This window comes from Panthera onca, chromosome A1, assembly GCF_046562875.1.
Source record: "Panthera onca isolate mPanOnc1 chromosome A1, mPanOnc1 haplotype 2, whole genome shotgun sequence".
Classification (NCBI taxonomy): domain Eukaryota; kingdom Metazoa; phylum Chordata; class Mammalia; order Carnivora; family Felidae; genus Panthera; species Panthera onca.
The window spans coordinates 170,024,595-170,045,923 of NC_138339.1; the positions used below are offsets into that span (position 1 = coordinate 170,024,595).

A 21,329-nucleotide genomic window follows, 5' to 3' on the forward strand; every position below is an offset into this window, starting at 1 on the left:
GCCTGGGTGGCTCAGCCATTTAAGCATCCAACTCTTGATCTCAGCTCAGGTCATGATCTCACAGTTTGTGAGATTGAGCCTCACAGAGGGCTCTGCGCTGACAGCACAGAGCCTGCTTGGGATTTTTGTCTTTCTCTCTCTCTGCCCCTCCACCAATCGTGTGTGCGCGCTCATGCTCTCTCTCCTTCTCTCAGAATAAACTTAAAAAAAAAAGAGAGAGAATAGGGGCCCACTGTAGCAGTGTGAAGGATGACACAAATTCCATTTGGAGGTGCCTCTGAGTTTGTGGAGTAGACACCATGAGAAAAAGTCACCCGCCCAAGTTGAAAAAATTTATAGACAAGAAATTATCGTTGAAATTAAATGGCGGCAAACATGTCCAGGAAATACTGTGGGAGTTCAATCCCTTTATAAATCTTGTGATAGATGAATGTGTGGAGATGGCAACTAGTGGGCAACAGAACAATACCAGAATGGTGATAATTCGAAGAAATACTATCATCATGTTAGAAACCTTGGCCTTGGAATGGAGTATGAACAATAGCTGTGTTCACCAGAAGAAATCAACTGTTTCCACGTGTCCCCTCTGCATAGCACCTGTTTTACTACAATATAAAAATCAGATCATGTGCATTTTCATACTGAACTTCTTTGTTAAATAAACTTTTGTAAATAGTCAAAATAAATAAAAAAGAAAGAGTAAAATATTAATGAGTTAGCTTTTCTACTCAGGAATTTTTTTTTTTTTAAAGAGCAAAAGACTTAATTCAAAGAAAGTAGACAGGATAATAAAAATAAGAGTGAAAATTAATCATAGTGAAAATTTAAGAGTGAAGTGAAAAAATAAGAGTGAAAATTAACCAAAATAAAATACTGATACTTTGAAAAGATAAAATAAACAAACCTCTGTCAAGATCAAAATAAAGACGGCACAAGGGTGCCTAGGGGAGCTCAGTTGGTTAAGCATCTGACTCTTGGTTTTGCCTCAGGTCCTGATCTCAACGGTTTGTAGGATCGAGCCCCGCATCGGATTCCGCACTAACAGTGTGGAGCCTGCTTGGAATTCTCTCTCTTCCTCTCTCTGTCCCTCCCCTGCTCATGCTCACTCTCTTTCTCAAAATAAATAAACGTTAAAAAAAAGAAAAAAATTTCTTTAAAAGATGGCATAAATAATATTAGAAATAAAAAAAACCAAAACCTAAACCTACAGGTGCAGAAGAGAATAAGAGAATGCTAGAAACAACTCTGTGGCAGTAAATTCGAAAACAGACAATATGAGTAATTTCCTAGATAAATATAAGCACCAAAAGGGACTCAATAAGAACTAGGAAAACCTGAAAAAATCATATTAAATAAATTAAATAAAATTAATAAATAAAAATAAATAAATAAAATTAAATAAAAATTCATATTAAACATATTGAATTAATAGTCAAGATACATATAAAAGTTGTACAGATAATTTCTGGCAAGTTTTAAGAAGCCTTTAAGAAACAGAAAATTCATATCTTATTTTTAAGGTTTTAAGTTATTTATTTTTAGAGAGAGAGAGAGAGAGCAAGCAGGGGAGGGACAAGCAGGCTCTGCACTGTCAGCACAGAGACTGACATAAGGCTTGAACTCACAAACTGTGAGATCATGACCTGAGCTAAAGCTAAGAGTTGGGTGCTCAACCGACTAAGCCACCCAGGCATCCCCAGAAAACTCTTATCTTATACAAACTATTTCACAGAATAGAATAAGGGAAAGTTCATCAATAATTCCTCCCAACATATTTGAAGAGAGTATAAAAACCAAAGAAGGTGAATACAAGAAAATTACAGACCAGTCTCAAAGCATAAATGCAAAATTCCTGAATTTTAGCAAACCAAATCAAGAAAATTAAAAAAAAAAAAATTGTTTCATACCAGTAATGCAACAATGACTTAACATTAACAAGTATATTAGTATAGCTCACTTCATTTAGAAAAGAAAAATATTTTGAACATCTCAAAAGATGTAGGAAAATCATTTATCAAATTCAATAATGTAAAGAGTTTTGTGCATGAAAAGATACTATAAACAGTTAAAAGGCAACCCACAGAATGGGAGAAAATATTTGCAAATCATAGATCTAATAAGGGATTAATATCCAGAATATATATAGAACTCCTAAAATCCAACAATAAAAAACAACATAATTTTTTGAAAACTAATAAATGTTCATAAAGTTGGCTGGTTACTAAATCAAAATACTAAAATCAAAAGCAGAAACATGCCAGATCTCTACTTCCTTTCAAGAACCCACACTGAAGGGGAGGAGTATGAATCCACAGGACCAGATGTAATGGAAGAAACCACTTTTAAAAGATGTCAACAAGGGGCACGTGGGTAGCTCAAGTTGGTTAAGCGTCCAACTTCAGGTCAGGTCATGATCTCACGGTTCATGGGTTCGAGCCCCATGTCGGGCTCAATGCTGACAGCTCAGAGCCTGGAGCCTGCTTTGGATTCTGTGTCTCCCTCTCTCTGCTCCTCCCCGGCTCGCACTCTGTCTCTATCTCTCAACAATAAATAAATGTTAAAAAAAAAAAAATAAGATGTCAACAAATGTGGAAAATGGAAAGTCAGCAGATGAAAAGCTAACTACCAACTGCCCCAAGTACTGGGGCCAAAGAGGGGTGGGTGGCAGGCCAAAAAAATCAAGTGTCTTTCTATAACAGCCCTGGAAATGCTTAGGAACTGAGGTTTCTGGAACCTCTGGAGGCAGGGTTGTGAGTTTGAACAGATTGTAAATCTGTATAAGAGCACTAAGACCCTGCCCCTACTAACTTTCCCATCCTAATAAAGGAGAGGAAGGAACTCTCTCTGGAGAAACTGAACCAAAACAGCTTCCAACTTGTGGCTGTAAAACCCAGCAATGAGGAGTTAGTCAGTCATGGAGGTAAAAACTGGGACCAAGTGCAAGTCAGCATACGGAATGGTGAGGATTCCTCAGGGCCCTTCCTCCTTGGCTCCCACAATGCTGGCAGCCAGGTTACTCCTGTAAGTCAGAGGTTGGAAGATTCCTCTGTGAGAAACAGAGGCCTCACAGACACTGATGACAGGCAATCCCCTGGTGAAGGTGGCAGGTCCCTATCTGATAACTCTACATGAAGTCCATCCGTTAGCACCCACAAAGAACTCCCCATAAATTTTTAAGTTCCTCATTCTTAAATATGGACTAATACCCACAGATCAGTAGACATTTGATGAGAAGTCACTAACATGAAAGATAAAGACCAAAAACAAGCCGGCAGAGCACTCAATAGAGAAACTCTGAGTCTTGTATTACTTCATGAAAATGCAAATTTACATTAAAAAAAATCAAGCAGCATTCCCATACACTAGCAACAATCAAGCACAGATTTTGTAAAAAAGACTTAAGTCTCGCCTTTGTGGCATTCAAATTTTAGTTGGATTGACAGACATGCAAAGAGATAAATCACAACACAACATGGTAAGCATTAAAACTGCACCATTTTATAGACCCAAATTTAGGAAGAGATTTTTTGAGAAACATACTGAAATCAGATTGGTATATACAAAATTTGAAGAGCTGTACAAACATCCAGGTTGAAAGAAGATTCTGAGACCATCATAAAGGAAGAGAATGTCATCATCAAGGGCAGTATCAGGATTTTAGGGTCCAATGAAGAACAACAAATCCTTTTAGAAAACCAGGAAGGAATGTTGGAAAACAAAAAAACCTACAGAGATTAGCATCCTCAATATGGGGGAGAGGGTGGAGAGAGTTTAGAGAAGTGGGCACGATCTACAACACCAAGAATCCAAGTCAACTGAGGATTGGGGTGCCTGGGTGGCTCAGTCAATTAAGCATCTGGCTCTTGACTTTGGTTCAGGTTATGATCTTAGTTTGCTGATAGCACAGAGCCTGCTTGGGACCCTCTCTTTCTCCCTCTCTCTCTCTGCCCCTCCCCAGCTTATGGACTCTGTTTCTCTCTCAAAATAAATAAACTTAAATTTAAAAAAAATGAGTATTAGGATTAAAAATGGGGTCTTGGTTGGGGCGCCTGGGTGGCTCAGTCAGTTGAGCATCCAACTTCAGCTCAGGTCATAATCTCATGGTTCTTGAGTTCAAGCCCCACATTGGTCTCTCTGCTATCAGCCTGGAGCTCACCTGGATCCTCTGTCCCTCTCTCCCTCTCTCTCCTCCCTTCCCCTGCTCATGCTCTCTCTCTCAAAAATAAATATTTTTTTAAATTATAAAAATAAAAAAAAAATTTAAGAAAAATGGGGCCTTGGATTTGGCAATTCTGAAAGCATTTAAAACCCCAGGGGACAGGTGCAGCGTTAGATGAGATACAGATGTTCTAATGGACTGAGAATTCAATGCCACTTAGTGGGGATATAGAGAAGGTGAGTACAGACAACTCCTCAGAGACATTAGGAATGAAGAGAAATTGAGAGACATGCCAATGGCTTAAAGAAGTGGACATGAAGCAAAGTCCATGTTTCACTTCATTTTTGACAGAAATGTGTATAGAATCTCTTCGTAGGCATTGGGGCAGGAAGTAAAAAAAAACCAGGAGAGAGAAGGGCTAAACTGGTGTCCTAAGAGTCCCCAAGGAGAAGGAAGGAAGGAGGAGGCAGCGACACTGGAGAGGAAGAACAACTCCTCATTTGAGGAAGTTAGGGAGGCAGGAAGAAGGTTCCTTTCCAAGTGCAGCAGTCGGAGATGGAGCCAGGTGTGATATCTGAGTCAAGGCCTGTACTTCTGGAGACCAACAATTACTCTTTTTTCCTCAAACAACAGGATGTTTAAGTCAGAGGGATATTAGAGACTAACCATAGAGAAACCTGACAAGTAAATAGGAGGATTTCATATATTCCCCGGTGGCAGGGACACTGGTTGGGAGCCACGGTGACAGTACTGACAAGAAAAGGCAGATCAAAAGGGTGGCAGCAGTGGCCAGGAGACACGGGCTGGAGGCAGGGAGTTCAGAGGTCACTAAAATGCATGTGAAAGGACACAGTTCAGGAAGGGGCCGAGAGAAGGGGTGGGAAAAACTGCAAGTGTTTGGAAAAGCAACATCCTGGAAAATAAGCCCCTTTTACCTCTCTTCTACCCAGATTAAAAACTCACAAACTCCCTCATGTCCTACGCCAACTTCACAACTCTCAATGACAAAGACCGCTGACAAAAATGCTGTGCAGTATAAATAATAACAGCTTTATTATTCCCCCAGCTCCACTGGGGCAGAGAAAAGTAGCAGACGGTCCCTAGGAAGAACAAATGTTAGTGCTGCCCAGTCCAGAATGCACCCGGCCACATTGCTCTGGGCCTCTGGAGGGGAAGGAGAAACACTGTCCAATCTCCAGATTCTTTAAAAAACAAACAAAGAAAAACCCAAGCTCCCAATTTAAAGGTAGATCAGAGTGAAGTCAGCTACTGCAGTGCTGTAAGGGGACTCTCTCCCAGATCTTTCACATCACTTCCTTAGGAACAGCTGCCAATCTACACTTCCTCCCCCTGCCCTTTTTTGAAGGTATTTTTATTTACTTATTTAGATTTTTTTGAGGTAAAACATCCATAGGGTAACACAAATCTTAACCATACACTTGATGTACACATTATACATGTATACTCTCAAGATCAAGATACAAAACATTTGGGGCACCTGGGTGGTGCAGTTGGTTGAGCATCTGACTCCTGATTTCAGCTCAGGTCATGATCTCACAGTTTGTGAGTTTGAGCCCCATGCTGGACTCTATGCTGACAGTGCAGAGTCTGCTTGGGATTCTCTCTCTCCCTCCCTCTCTGCCCCTCCCCTGCTTGCTCTCACGCTCTCTCTCTCTCTCTAACTAAATAAACTTTAAAAAAAGATACAGGACATTTCCAGCACCCAGAAGACACCCTCAAGTACTCCCCAAAGCACCCTAACAGGAACAGCCACTAGCTTGACTCATGCCATCACAGATTATCTGATAAAGTGTGGTTTTTATTTCAAATAAACAGAATTACATAGTATGTATTCTTCTGTGTCTGACTTCCTTTACTCAGTATTATTGAATTATGAACTTTTTTTTTAAGGTTTACTTATTTTTGAGAGAGAGAGAGAAAGAGAGAATGAGCAGGGGAGGGGCAGAAAGAAAGGGAGACACAGAATCTGAAGCAGGCTCCAGGCTCTGAGGGCAGGGCTTGAACCCATGAATCGTGAGATCATGACCTAGGCTGAAGTCTGACACTCAACTGACTGAGCCACCCAGGCACCCCTGAACTTTTTTTTAAATACTCTTTTTTTTTTTAAGTTTTATTTATTTGAGAGAGAGAGAGAGAGAGAGAGAGAGAGAGCGCGCGCATGCGTGCGCATGAGCAGGAAAGGGGCAGAAAGAGAGGCAGAGAAAATCCCAAGCAGGCTCAATGCTGTCAGCTTGGAGCCTTATTCAGGGTTCAATCTCATGAATTGTGAGATCATGACTTGAGAGAAAACCAAGAGTCACATGCTTAACTGACTGAGCCATGCAGGTGCCTCCAAATTATGAACTTTTTAATATAAAGTCTTTTAAATGTTTCAAAGGTCAATGACATTTTGTTATACAGCTAATAAATATTATGGTTGTCACATACAATGCACATCACAGGAGTGTGGTGAAAATTACTGATTGGAAAAGACAGAGGTGGAAGAGGATCTCTAGGAGTATTAAGAAGCAAGAAGCAGGGTGCCTGGGTGGCTCAGTCGGTTGGGTGTCTGACTTTGGCTCAGGTCATGATCTCACGGTCTGTGAGTTCGAGCCCCGTGTCGGGCTCTGTGCTGACAGCTCAGAGCCTGGAGCTTGTTTCGGATTCTGTGTCTCCCTCTCTCTCTGACCTTCCCCCATTCATGCTCTGTCTCAAAAAATGAATAAACGTTAAAAAAAATTAAAAAAAAAAAAAAAAAAGAAGCAAGAAGCTGGTGTGCCTGGGTGGCTGAGTCAGTTAAGCATCTGACTTCAGCTCAGGTCATGATCTCATAGTTTGTGGGTTCGAGCCCTGCGTCAGGCTCTGTGCTGACAGCTCAGAGCTTGGAGCCTCAGATTTTGTGTGTCTCTCTCTGTCCCTCTCCTGCTCACGCTGTCTCTGTCTCTCTCAGAAACAAACGTTAAAAAAAAAAAATTTTTTTTTTAAGAAACAAGGAGCTCTAGACCAGCAGGCCATGACCCCCACAGGCCTAGACATCCACGTCTGCCAGTGGGGTCATCTCTACCCTATGAAAACAAGACCAAGTTCTGGCAAAGGCAGGTAGAAAGCTAATTTTATTTGTTAATTCAACAAATATTTACCTAACACTTGTGATGTGTCAAACACTCAGCTGGGTATTAGGGAGTCATTAGAGAACAAGACAGACAAGTTTCTGTCCTTTTGCACTTTATAGTGTAGTGGTGGTAGGAGCAGAGTAAGGCCATAAATAAACAAGATAATATTACAGTATTAAATGCTAAGCAGAAAGTGAATGGTGGGAGAAAGAGGGATGGGAACGGTGGGCTGTGTGAAAGGTACATTGGAAAGGGGCAGGGCAATGTCTTTGAGAAGGGATGGATGAATTGAGACCTGAAGGATGCAAAAAAGCTAGGCACCTGAAAGACTGCGGGAGGGCAGACATGGCAATGGACAGCCAAGTGCAAAGGCCCTAAGGCTGGAAAGAGCTCGGTATTTATGAGATACACTGTAGAGGAGACCTGGATATCTGGATGGTAGTGAGAGGGAAACACCAGAAGAGGCGACCAGAGGGGTTGGCAGGGAGGTCCCTGGAGAGCAGGGCAAAGGTTTGGATTTAATTTCAAGGGCAGTGGGCACTATTAGAGGGTTTTAAGGCAAGGGAGTCATCTGACTTATATTTTTAAAAGATCACTCTGGCCAGTGTGCAGATAACAGATCACAGTGGCTTCAGCACCTGGGTGGATGGATGGTGAAGACTGATACAGAGAAGGTAAAGAAGGTAGGAGAGAGAATCCAAAGTCAGGTACTTGACATCCAGGTGGAGTGACTGAGTAGCCAGTGATCCGGAGCCTTCAGCAAACAACAGATTCACCTGGGGAGCTTGTTAAAACACAGACTTTTGGGCCCTGCTTCCAGAATTTCCGATTCAGGAGTACAGGGATGAGGTCAAGAATTCACATTAAGAAAAAAAAAAAAAAAAACTAAAAAGAAAAAGTTTATTTTGAAAGAGAGGGCAAACCAGAGAGAGAGAAAGAGAGAGAGAGAGAGAGGGAGGGAGAAAAAGAGAGCGAGAGTGAGAGCACGCCAGGGAGGGGCAGAGAGAGAGAATCCCAGGCAGGCTCTGCACTGTCAGTGCAGACAGATGCAGGGCTCGAACTCACAAATCATGAGATCATAACCTGAGCCGAAACCAAGAGTAGGATGTTTAACCAACTGAGCCACCCAGATGCCCTAAGAATTCTCATTTTTAACAAATTCCCAGGCAATACTGATTCTAGTATCTAGGGACTACACTTTGATAAGGGCTGTTAAAGGCAACTGGGCACAGAAGCCTGGAGAGGATCTATGCTGGCCAGGAATATACCACCTGTGTAAGTACACCACATATTTAAACTTGTGGGAATGTTGGGATCTTTCAGGGATTAAAAACCGAGAAGGGCAGGGCCCTGTGTAGAAGTCAGGAAGAGGAGGATGATTGAGGAGAGACAGCCAGTGAGTTAAGAGGGAAATCAGATTGGTGCCCAGGAAGGTGTGGTAGGCAGAATGGTTCCCCAGAGATTCCCATGCTCTAATTCCTAGAATCTGTGAATGTTACTTTGCATGGCAAAAGTGACTTTAAAGGTGTAATTATGGTCATGGATTTGAGTTATCTCCATGGGTCCAACCTAATCACATGACCCCTTAATAGCAGAGAACTTTCCCTGGCTAGAGACAGAAACAGCAGCAGCAAAGGACACGAGAAGATTCCCAGCCTGAGACAGATTCAGCACGAGGTTGCTAACTCTGAGATGTGGGGATCCTGTGTGCCAGGACTGGAGAGAGGTCTCTAAAGGTTAAAGTGGCAAGGGGATAGGGACCTCGGGCCTAGAGCTGTGAGGATTTGGACTACCAGCAACCTTAACGAACTTAGAAGTGGATCCTTCCCCAGAGACTCCAGTAAGGCTGATGCCTCGATTTTAGTCCAGTGAGCCCGGGGTCAGACTTCTGACCTACAGAACTGAGAGATAATAAATAGGTATTAACTCTAAACAGCCAGTTTTGTGGGAACCTATTACCACAACGATAGGAAACTGATACAGAAGCCAAGAGAAGCGTTTAAAGGTCACCGAAGCGAAATTTGTCAAATGCTGACAAGAATCCAGTCATCTGAGGACAAAGGTGTCTGCTGGGTTTGGCAGCAAGTGCAATCTTGGTGGCATGGAGCAAGGAGAAAGTGGTATTGAAGTGGGCTCAAAAGAAAATGGAGGGTGAGGGGCTGGAAACAGAACAGTTGAAGAGTTTACAGTTTGTAAAACTTTTGAAGAGCTTTTCTGTGGAGAGTAGTAATGGAACCACCTGTAGCAGGAGTACGATGTGGGACAAAGGGAGGCATATTTGTTTTTAGGTGGGAAATTTTAGGACACAGAGAAGCTGAAGAAAGGATTCGGTAGTCACAGCAAGACCGATGCAAAGAGACGGGATATTCTGAAAGGAGTCAGGCCCTTGAGGGGGCAAAGAGTGTAAGGACCCAGGGAACCGGCAGAAGGGGGTGGAATCCCAGGCCGTTCGCCTCTGCACAACGTGGTAGCAGATGTTGTGGATTCAGTGACGGGAAAGTGAAGGACACAACCTTGTTTTCTCAGATACTGGGCAGTTTGACCCCAAAGTCTTTCTGTGGCTAAATTTCTCAGGAGCAGGGGTGCCTGGCTGGCTCAGTCGGTTGGGCACACGACTCTTGATGTCAGGGCCTTGAGTTCAAGCCCTGCCTTGGGCGCACAGCTTACTTAAAAAAAATAATAGTGAATTCCCCAGGAAGGAAAAGGAGAAGATGGTGGAAATAACCCATTGCTGCCAGGCATGACCCTTCCAGCAACAGGCAGCTTCTGGGGACTTCACCTCAACAGTTTGCTCCAGACACGTGCTCTGGTGCTTCTGCCCTTCCCCTAATCCTGAGCCCCACTGCCAATCCTCAATTCCTGCCTGTCCCATTCCCTTCACTTTCCCCACCTGCCTTACTACACACCCTCATCATGTACTCACGTGGTCTAGGTGCCCCAGCACACTCCACATGTCGTTGTCATGTGCTCCACCATGCTCTGGCCTCCTGGCCATGTGCCCCGTCACGTTCCACATATCCCCACCCCTTGCTGCCTCTCACATGGCCCGACCCTTCCATGTGTCCCATCACATTGGGTGCATCCCATCACCTGCCCCAATGCCAGTCTTTACCGCCTGCACAGCCCGCTGGAGCACCTTCCCCATGTGTCCCATCATACCCCCTCATGTTCACCTATGTTCTGCATGCCCCTGCCACGTGCCCAATCACACCCTATGTGTGCCCCTCACGTGCCCCATCACGTTCTGCCTGTCCTCATCACACTCTGAGCATGCCCACCACGCACTCCATCATCTCTCCCAGCACTTCCCCTCCACGTGCCTCCGCTGCATTTCCTTTTTATCAAAAGAAGTCACACATAAGCCTACCAAATAAACTCCCATCTCTTGTCAGGACTTTAGGAGAGGGGTAGGCAATCTCTAGGAGTAACAATTTACAAGGGGTTATGATCTTATAAAGAAAGAAAAATCAAGCTAAGAAGGTGAGAAGAAACGTGGTAAGACAGAAAACAAACTTTTCAACTATAGCTTTTTAGGAAGAGAAACAGGAATGAAAGGGCAGGAAACTTTCCCGCATACCTGTTCTTGCTAGGAATTTTTTTTTTCATGCTATTTCAGGAAGAAAGAAGGAAAGAAGGAAAAGAAACACAAGCTGAAAAGGAGCACATGTATTTCCCATTGGCTAGGAAATAGAGGCCGGTTCTCAGGCCAATGAGAAACACAGAAGGCTAAGGATGATATTGTCATCTGTATTCATCTGCCAGGGCTGCCCTAACAAGGTACCATAAACTTAGTGGCCTAAACAACAAAATGTTGTTCTGGAGTTCTGGAGGCCAGAAATCTGAAACTGAGGCAGGGTAAACCAACATGCTGACTACTATCCTTTACTCCTTATATATAAAGACAGCGTTCTAGGGACACCAGGAAGATTCAGTGTGTAGAGTATGTGACTCTTGACTTCAGGGTCCTGAGTTCAAACCCCACGTTGGGTGTAGAGCATTAAAAAAAAAAAAAAAAAAGACAGGGTTCTACCCACCTATTCAGATAGCAGTAAATTAGTGCCAAGTGAATGAATGAATGAATGAATGTACATGAATGGGGAATAAACAAACTTGGTGGTAGTTGAGAACTTCTCTATAGTAAAGTAGAGCTATTGTCCAAAGCACCCAGCAGGTTTCTAGGAGCTTCCTTAAATCTAGGGTGAATTTAACCTGTACAGAGAATGCAGGCTTCAGAGTCCAAATGAATGTGTTTGGCAACAGAAAACACATGCATTAATGATTTGTGTGTGTCCAATTCTAACGAAACAATTCTGAAATGATTTTCAAATGTAAGTGAAAAGATGAGATTTTAGTAGCTAGCCTGGGAAAAACACAATTTGGGCAACTATGCATATTATCAGGCTTTATCAACTCCCTAATATAAGGTCAACTGTTACTTCAACACCAACATGATAAACTGCCAGTACAGAGAGAATGTGTTTTTTTTTTTTTTTATTTTTTTAATGTTTATTTATTTTTGAGACAGAGAGAGACAGAGCACGAACGGGGGAGGATCAGAGAGAGAGGGAGACACAGAATCTGAAACAGGCTCCAGGCTCTGAGCTGTCAGCACAGAGCCCAACACGGGGCTCGAACTCACAGACCGTGAGATCGTGACCTGAGCCGAAGTTGGACGCTTAACCGACCAAGCCACCCAGGCGCCCCGAGAGAATGTTTTTTTAATAACCAGTGTTTAAATATTTAAAGGTCTTATTATAAAACATATCACTGTAGGGGTGCCTGAGTGGCTCAGTCAGTTAAGCATCTGACTTCGGCTCAGGTCATGATCTCACAGTTTGTGGGTTTGAGCCCTGCATCGGGCTCCTCATTGGTAGTGGGATTCTCACTCTTTCCTCTCTCTGCCCCTCCCCTGCTCGTGGTTTCTCTCTCAAAATAAATAAAAAATAAAAAAATAAAATATAACACTGTAAATGAGTATTCAAAATCATTACTCCAAAAATCAAGGCAACACCTCTCTTTAAAAATCATGTCATGCTTGCACTTTAAAGTACTCAAATTCAAATTCAACTATGTGCACTTGGAAGAAAAAAATCTAAAGAGGAACAGAAACCTTTTAACAGTATGCTTGGCTCCGCCTGCCACTTAACTCCCTAAGAAGAAAGATGTAAATCAGTCTATAAAAGTCTCTCAGGTCTTCTGAGCCTCTCATCCTGTGTGGGGAGCTAGTGCAAAGCCTGTATTTAAAACCAGATTTCAAAATATGCATTTTCCTGGAGTCTCTGACCCTAAATGTAGCCACCTTCTCTTTCTCACACTTAGATGAAGGAATGGAGATCTATCTTCTCCAGTGCTGGAGGGGAAAATAAGTCCGTGATCAATTTAGTGATGTGTTGGTCTAACATAACATCATAAGAGATTTGAACTTGACTATATGAGACTGTCCCTTTGTCAACTGTCTTTATGCTGAATGCCCAAGAAAAATCAGTTCCTCCACATCATCTTCCACACAATGAAATTCCATTGATAGGTAAGTTTTTGTCTCAGAAAAACATGGCACAGATAATCCAAAATTACAGAATCCAAAAATTCTGTCATAAGTCAACCCCCACAACCTCATAATCACTGGAGCCATTCAATGAGGGGCCTCTCAAGATGCAGACCAGGAAAGAGACCTGGAGGATGGTACACTGAATTTACACAAAGTTCCGAAAAGGTTTTTACATTTTTGTTTTTCTGGGTATAATTTGGCTCAGGGACACATTGTGTATTTTCCAGAGAAGGAGAGAAAAGATCTGAATGTCATCAACAGCATAAAGATGTCTTACTTACTTAGTGATGGCTTGAGTATTGACATAAGTAATGTCCACAGATGCTTTTACCCTTTACAGCAACTGCTTTCACTGGAAGTACTGATAATTATGAACACAGGAGTATTTCTACATACATAACCTTTGGTTTTATTTCATATAGCTTTATGCATGCTACACATTATCATAAATGCACAAGTGTTTTATGCCTTTTGACGGAAAAGCAGGAAAGTTCCCAACCAGTGGGATGCCAAATTCTCCATTCTACTCTAAACCCAAAAGATGAGTTATTGAGGAAGAAACAAATGCTTCACATAAAAGAGTGTGTATATGTGTGTGTGTGTGTGTGTACACACACACACACACACACACACGTATATACACATGTATATACGTATATATGTGTTATATACGTATATACACATGTATGTACGTATATATGTGTATGTATATACATGTGTATACACACACACACACACACACACACACACACACACACACACACACACACACATATATACTCAAGAGAGATACCTTTGTGAACGTATCTCCTTTATGGAGAAAAGAACCCATGAAACAAATGCCATCCAAAAAGATCCACACAGTAAATAAAAAACAAGAGGTGAGGGGAAGAAATGAAAGATCACCTGACTGTATACCAAGAGGCCATGGTCAATTAAAGAGAACGCCCCATGGAGATGGTGCCCTGAGAAGTGAAGGATGAGGGTACAAACAGAAACTGGGTGTTACAGCGACCCACAAAATAAGACAATAAATTTAGAACTTGTGACATTTTTATGATAGTGCAGGTCCAGTGAAATCTTCAACTAAATTGCCTGAGATAGCTTCTTAACAGAAAGTGTCCTTTTCTTTTGAAAAGATAGTATATTCACAGTTCCAGAAAGGTACCAAAGAGTTCAATGGTGAAAAGTATTCCTCTCAGCCACCCTCTCTCTCTGGCCTCACTTCACCTCTAAGAAGCCAACCCACATTATCAGCAACTTGGGTAACCTAGCAAAGTCTTTATACATAAACTCAAATGCTCTAGAGTCATCTTCACGTGCCCAAAGTAAACAAGATGGAGCCACAAGGGGCTATTTTTCAGGAGCATCTTACAATCTTTTCCCCTCACCCCTTCTTTAAGGTAGGAAACCTTAAGGCTTTCAGATTTCTGTTTTGTTTCTGTGGGGGTTTTTTTATTTTTGTTTTTTTTTTTTAATGTTTATTTTTGAGAGAGGGAGAGAGAGCATGAAAGTGGGGGATGGGCAGAGAGAGAGGGAGACAGGGAATCTGAAGCAGACTCTGTGCTGTCAGCACAAAGCCCGACATGGGATTTGAACCCACGAACCATGAGATTATGACCTGAGCTGAAGTTGGACACCAACCGACTGAGCCACCCAGGTGCCTCTCTCAGAATACTGTTTTATCCTGAACTTGCAGGGAATTCTGCATGAGGCTTTGTTTTTTAATGATGAACCAATTTTTTTTAAGCCCAAAATAAGTAAATTAAGATCAATAAGATTAAAAAGACAGATGTGATGAAAACAGTATCTACTAAATAGATTACCAATAAACAGCTATTGGATGAATGTGAAAGAGGCTCTAAGATCTGACATACCTGGGTTCAGACACTGGCTGCCACTTACAGGAATATGATGGAGTCTTGCTTTACTCCTTTGTTAAAATGGGGATAAACACACATCGTCGCATAGCTGCTGTTATGTTGTTGGAATTTAATGACACCATATATGTGATGTGGTCAGGGTCCCTGATATGCATTAGATGCTGTGTAACTGGCAGCTGTGTAACTTTACAGCCATGAGCTGTTCCCTATTTGCAACCTCCTATATACTTTTGGTTACAGGGATCATTTGGTCCCCATGAGGGCACCCAAAACTGTCACAGAAACATCTCTAAGCTTGCACCATGCTGGGGTGAAGTGACATTTCGACATGGGCTTTACATCTTACATCATCCTCTGCAACATCACTGAAGCAATGTCAGCCTCCTCTGTACTGAGCAGGAAAAAGTCACACTCCAAAACTGACCTAGACAAAGGAACCTTGACAATCAGGGAGGGGGAAAAAATCCAACTTTTCCATAATGAATAATAAATCATTTGTTTTAAAGTTTTTTGTGCTGTGCTCAGAAACCAGAGCACCTACTGACAGTGTCCCACAAAAACTGAAGAGAAAAAGCATTAAAATGTTGATTCATGAGGACTTATGTTTATCACTGTAACAAATATACATTTGGATTCACTGAAGCCTTTGGTCCAAAGGGCAGCCCATTCCATCCACAAAACGCAAAACGCAGTGACCAGCAGTGTCTTCCAGCACTGCAGCATGGAAAGGAACAGACAGGCTTCGGCACTGCTCAGCAGCTGTGTAAGTAGTCGTCTGCAGGTAGACTTTGCAGCATTAGGACTGTCACAGCATCGAACCACGAAGGAGTAACAACACTGGGCTTTACCACACCCACACCACCTCAGACCCACCCTGACTCTCCTACATCAGGGGTCCCTGGACCCAACAAGGAGTGTTTACAAGTAGCCATTTAGCACCTTCCTCGAGGTAGTTTTACACCATTGTTGTTGCTTTCCCTCCTGTGAAGGAGAAGAAACCAGAATGCTGAAAAACATTTTCTCTCTTTCTTTTCACTTTAAAATAGGAAAATGTAACCACATTAGGCTTTTTTAATGGCAATGTTTAAAATCTCTTCCATATCAATGAAGAAGAGGGAAAAAAAAATCTTACTCCCCAAAATGACTCTTTCATAGAACATCAGGGTTAGTTTCTGAGTGGCACGTTTTAAAAACATTTAATCAGTGATCTGAATATATGTCAACACCTTCTGGCGGTGTGCTATAAAATGTGAACCTTGTCAACAGCAACAGAAAAAGGTGACACACTTGGGACACAGAGCTTTTAAGCTGACACACAGTAATAATATAATTTTAAAATTTATCATCTGTTTAGCTGCAAGCAACAACAATTAATCTTTTTGACAATTCATACAATGCTTTAAATAACACCTGGGAAGAAAAACAAGGCATTCTCATTTTTACTTTCATCCTCTTGCATGGCTTCGTAGCTACAAATGCGTATAAAGCCACACACAATAAATTTTGTGATTAGGATTAAAATGTTAGCAAAAAAATATTTCCCTTGTCACCTCATGCCCCTCCTTGCCTCCGTTAATAAAATTACTTAACACAAGAACTGTGAGAGCGAGTCCCAAAGGAAGTGTGGGCCTCCGAGGGTTCATTTCTGTCACATCAAATGACATTTTATTCCCAAATCATTTAACCTACAACTTTGCATGACTATTTACAGCTTCAACAGAATTCTGGTGGGGGCCCAGAAATGACACTAATCCCTCTGGCAGAAACTCGATGAAGGCATGACAATCCTGGGTGCTCTGATAACAACAATTTAAAAATACATAGCCAAGCAAATTGCCTTCAAAATGCTCAGAAGCACGTGGCTGTCTATATGCCGTATGGACTGGTACTTCGGTGCCCTGTGAGGCTTCATGAGATTTAGTGTTAGATGGCGTCAACATCTTTAATTAATCTATTTCCTACTACACATGAAGTCAAATGCATGTTACCAAATACACTTGCTGACCCACTGCCCTGCTGACCTCAAGGTTTAAAAGCCTGTGGGGTAAAGGAAAGGTAACCTCAGCACAGGAGAGGATGCAGGTGACAGTGAGTTACAAACTTACGAGGAAACAACATGTGAAGGTCGTTGCAAACAGCCCCACTGTCCACATAACCTCGTTACAGCCAGACTTCCAAGACTCTGGTTGTACCCGCTGTCCAGAGAAGGAAGCCAGAGTACCGCATCTGCAACTCTGGATTTCTTCCAAGCTATGCCCAGATCCCATGTGCTTTCTATTCTCACACACCCTAAACAGAAATTAGGACTTAAAAGAAGAGGGTGGCTCCAAGAGCTTGGCCAAACAGGGCAAGGCGTTAAGAGTGCGATGGCCCAAGGTCTGGGGAGAGTCCTGGCAGCAGAAATCCATAAAAAAAATAAAAGCTCTCCTATAGAACATAGAGAAGACAGAGTCAGAAGAAGACCAAGGTTATGGGACACAGGAATGGACATTTGTGCAAAAAATAGAGACTGAGTATGCGTGGCTCTTTGTCTATGGGGATTTTCTTCTTGTCTTTCTTTTCATCCTAGTCTTTTTCCTTCTCTGCCAGATCTAGCCTAGCAGGAAGTGATTAAATCAAGCTTTACCACATGCCCGTGTGTCTTGTAATAACAGGACCTGAACAGTAGATTTTAATTCCACTAGTTTTTCCTAATGAATGATGTCTATTACATGGTCTTGGTCTCAGACGTCTACATGCCCCCAGATTTTGTCCAGATGTTGATTAGAAAAGAACTGCAAATCTTTTTCAGAGAAGACGCAGAGAAGAGCACACCATTCTACATACTATGTCAGACCTTCTCTAAAGGGACGATTAGGGACCATTACTCTAAATCTTTATTTTGAGCCTCTAGGCAAAAACTTCATAAAGGCTTCCTTTCTCCTTTGTTAATTATTGGTGAACTTATCCCTCAAAGGCAGGGACCCCAATGACATACCCTTCATGTCCAAGCTCTAATGAGCTGCCTGTGTAGCATCTAAAACTGCAGCAGCAACTTTTAAATATGGATAATTTTGGAAGTTAGAATTCTAGAATGAATTCTAGATCTCTGAGGGGACTTGGGGAATACTCACTATGGGGACCAGGACCTGAGACTGATGACTTCGGGATTTTGCTGACATCCGTGCCCCTCATCTCCTGACTTCCTGTCCAGGTTCCTCTCAGTGCCTCCATAATGCTCTGCCATCCTCCTGAACCTAAAAAGTGTAAAATTTACTTTCCCACCGAGTTCTTTTCCCCAACTACCAAAGGGGGAAAAAATCCCCCATACTTAACTGATATATAAATTTCCTTTTAGTTATACCTAGTATTGATATTGAAGTCTCAAGGCCTGAAACAGAACTCTCTAGCTAGTGGGAAGGGCACTGACGGCTACAGCACATACGCAAGAGAACAACTCTTAAAACGTGTTTAATTACAGGGAGCCCCTCACAGCATGGAGCCAGAGCACAGGGATCTCAGAAAGCAATTTTCCATTTAGATTGTGCTCCTCAGCTAATTAAAAAACCAAACAGGCTAGCAATCTGGACAAGGAGACAATGAACACCCCACACGTTACAACACAGGTAAAGGTATGTGTGAGCCTAAATGGAAACGAAAGCTGCAGGAACCCAAATGTGAAAAGTAGCCATTTATAGCAGTGGCCCTGACGGATGGGTAAGTGCCTGGCTGGCGAATGACACGCTGCCCTCTCACTTCGTGGCTGAAACATGGAAACACTCTGGCCATCTGTTGTATCTGCAGAGATCCCAACTCGGAGCGGGAAGAAAAATGCCTGCTTTGGTTGCAGCTATAATGCACACGCTTCCAGCTGATGTGTGTTCTTGATGCTGCCAGCATTTCAGGTTTGAGCCCTCAATGACTGATCTTTTCTCCCTGACTGCTCTACCGGACATCCCAGGTTCTTACAGGAATCTGTTTGTTTAGGGGGTTCAAGACCTATAATGGACAGAGAATGCAGAGTAGTCACTGACTTTCAAATGAGTTCAATTCTACTGAGTATGGAAATGCTCACGGATGAAGGAAGGAGGTTCCAGCGATTTGGTGCAGGTTTGCGCCAACCATAAATCCTGCTTAACTTCCTTCCATTTACAGTTTATTGCATTAACATTTCTTTTGTGCTGGCTGCTGCTGGGAAGCTATTGTAAATTTGGGCAATTACGACTTTTGTTCCATCTGTCCCTCCCCTCCTCGGTACTGTAACATCAAAGGTGGCCAATTCAGCAGAGGCCGATCTGTCTCTTAAATCCAACCTGAAATAGATGTTATTAGAAATCACAGGCTCTGAGTGAAAGGTAGCAGAATAAATCATAAAGATACTGCTCCAGCCTTCTGAGAAAGTCTTAAAATAAGCTTTCTTAAACCTCCTGCACAATGCTCCTAAGTCAAAGCCTAGATAGGCATTTTAGGGCCTCCTTGTCCAAATCCCCTGAAAGTAGGTATGTGAACCATGTCAAACAGGGGGTGTGCCCCCAAATGCTGGGGTTTCCACCAGCCCTGCCTCTGCCTGGGTTTTAGTGGTGCTTAAAATAATCTCTCTTAAAGTATCTGCATAAACCAGAATGGGTCCTAACTGCTGCTGTGGGGATGAGGCAGCTTGGAGAAATCCTAAGATCTGGGTAAAGGCCTGTTGCAGATAAGGAAGGTCAGCAACCAGCTGGAAAGCTTGATGGACAATACGGAGCTGCTTCTATTCCTAACAAGCTGTCACTTGTTACAGGAAAAGAGGGAGAGAGACAGAGCAAGTATGGCTTAGGCGTGTTGGGGATTTCATAAGCAATAGGACATTGCATTGGTCAGCTCCATTCTCAACAACTTTTTGAAAATATACTATGCGCTGTGGTGGGTGCTGGGCTGGAGAGGGGAAGAGGTTCAAAGATGAAAAAGGACAACCTCTGGTCTCAAGAAACTTAAAACCTAGTAGGCCTAATGATAACAGACTATAAGTGGCTTCATAATTAGTTTCATAGGCACGAAACGCTGTGTTATCCCAGTTCTTTGTAATGTGAAACACACAGCTATCCTATGACCCAGCAATTCCACTCGCAGGTATGCTCAAAAGAAATGAAAACGCATATCCACAATGTATGCTAATGTTCATAGCATTATTCACAATACCCAAAAACCAGAAACAACCCAAATGTCCATGATGGATGAATGGATAAATAAAATGTGGTATACTCCTGCAATAGGTCATTATTTGGTCACAAATAGGAATGAAACACTGATCCATGCAACTACAGGGATAAACCCTGAAAACATGCTAAGTGAAAGAAGCCAGACACAAAAGGGCACAATTATACAACTGCATTTATATGAAATGTCCAGAGCAGACAAATCTATAGGTTCAGAGAGTAGACTGGGGTTGTCAAGGGAAGGGAGGAGGGGAACGTGAGTAGCAACTGCTAATGAGTGTAGGTTTTTTTTTTCCGGTGTAAGGAAAATGTTCTGGAATTAGACAGTAGTGATCATTGCACAACTTTATGAATAGACCAAAAACTGTGAATCGTACACTTTAAGAAGGTGAAGGTTAAAGTATTTGAATGTAATGATCTCTTAATAAAACTATTTAAAACTGCCATGGGAGCATAGGGTTGGGAGCAACTGTGACTCAGGAACAGGGCTGTCATCTATGGTACCCCTACTTGTATTACATGCTGAGGATTCTAAGCACTTTTTAAAAAAACGTTTCTTTATTTATTTTGGCAGGGAGGGACAGAGAGAGAGAATGCCAAGCAGGCTCTGCACTAACAGTGCAGAGTGGGGCTCGATCCCCTGAACCACAAGATCATGACCTGAGCTAAAATCAAGATCTGGACGTTTAACTGACTGAGCCACCCAGGAGCCCCTCTAAGCACTTTCTTAAAGTGAGAGAATGAATGAAGAAAACAAATCATGGGATTCATTGCTCACTTTAATACCTCCTGGCCATGAAGGAAAGACACCAAGTTCCCACTTTCTGACTACTTTGATACAGTCCATACAAACAGTATTCTGAAAACTTAGGGGCTTAAAGCTCTTTGCCATGTGGGTTTCAGGTTTTGAAGATTTTAGAAACACCTGTTGTGTTGCCGCCAACCCCCAGAGCCCTCTCTCACCATCACCTGAAGTGCCTGTATTTATTTATCCTTCAAGCAATTTGGGAGCAGTGACTAAACCTTTTATCTCCATATCCCTAAGAACCAGCAGCACCCAGAAAGGACTTAACAGGTGGCTGTGGAAGGAAAGGAGGGAGGGAGGAAGAGAGGGAGCTGGGGAGGGAGAGAGGGAAGGAGGAAGTTCGTCACTATTTGCTTATAATGAGCTTATAGCCTAATTCTTCAAGCTTGCTTGCTTGCTTGCTTTCTTCCTTTACTTTTCTGTACACCCAATGTGCTTGAGCTCACAACCCCAAGATCAAGAGTCACATGCTCTACCGACTGAGCCAGACAGGCACCCTCTTTAACCTTTCCTATTTCTTCAATTTTCTTATCAGAAGGTGTTATTACACTAAAAAAATTTTGGTACTCTAGTGCCACTTTTATAGGTCAAAACTGGTCAAGCAGTAGCAATTTCCAATGGTTCAATCTAATACACAGTCACAAGAA

At 42.4% G+C, this 21,329-nt stretch overlaps 1 protein-coding gene and 1 pseudogene across 9 annotated transcripts in view; one reads left to right on the forward strand and one right to left on the reverse strand.

Moving 5' to 3' along the window:
• The window catches only part of CLYBL (citramalyl-CoA lyase), a 264,498-nt gene that overhangs the window by 163,700 nt on the left and 79,469 nt on the right, over positions 1–21,329 (reverse strand). The gene's annotated exons all lie outside the window — the stretch shown is intronic.
• LOC132682414 (small nuclear ribonucleoprotein G pseudogene) lies at positions 300–662 on the forward strand (annotated as a pseudogene).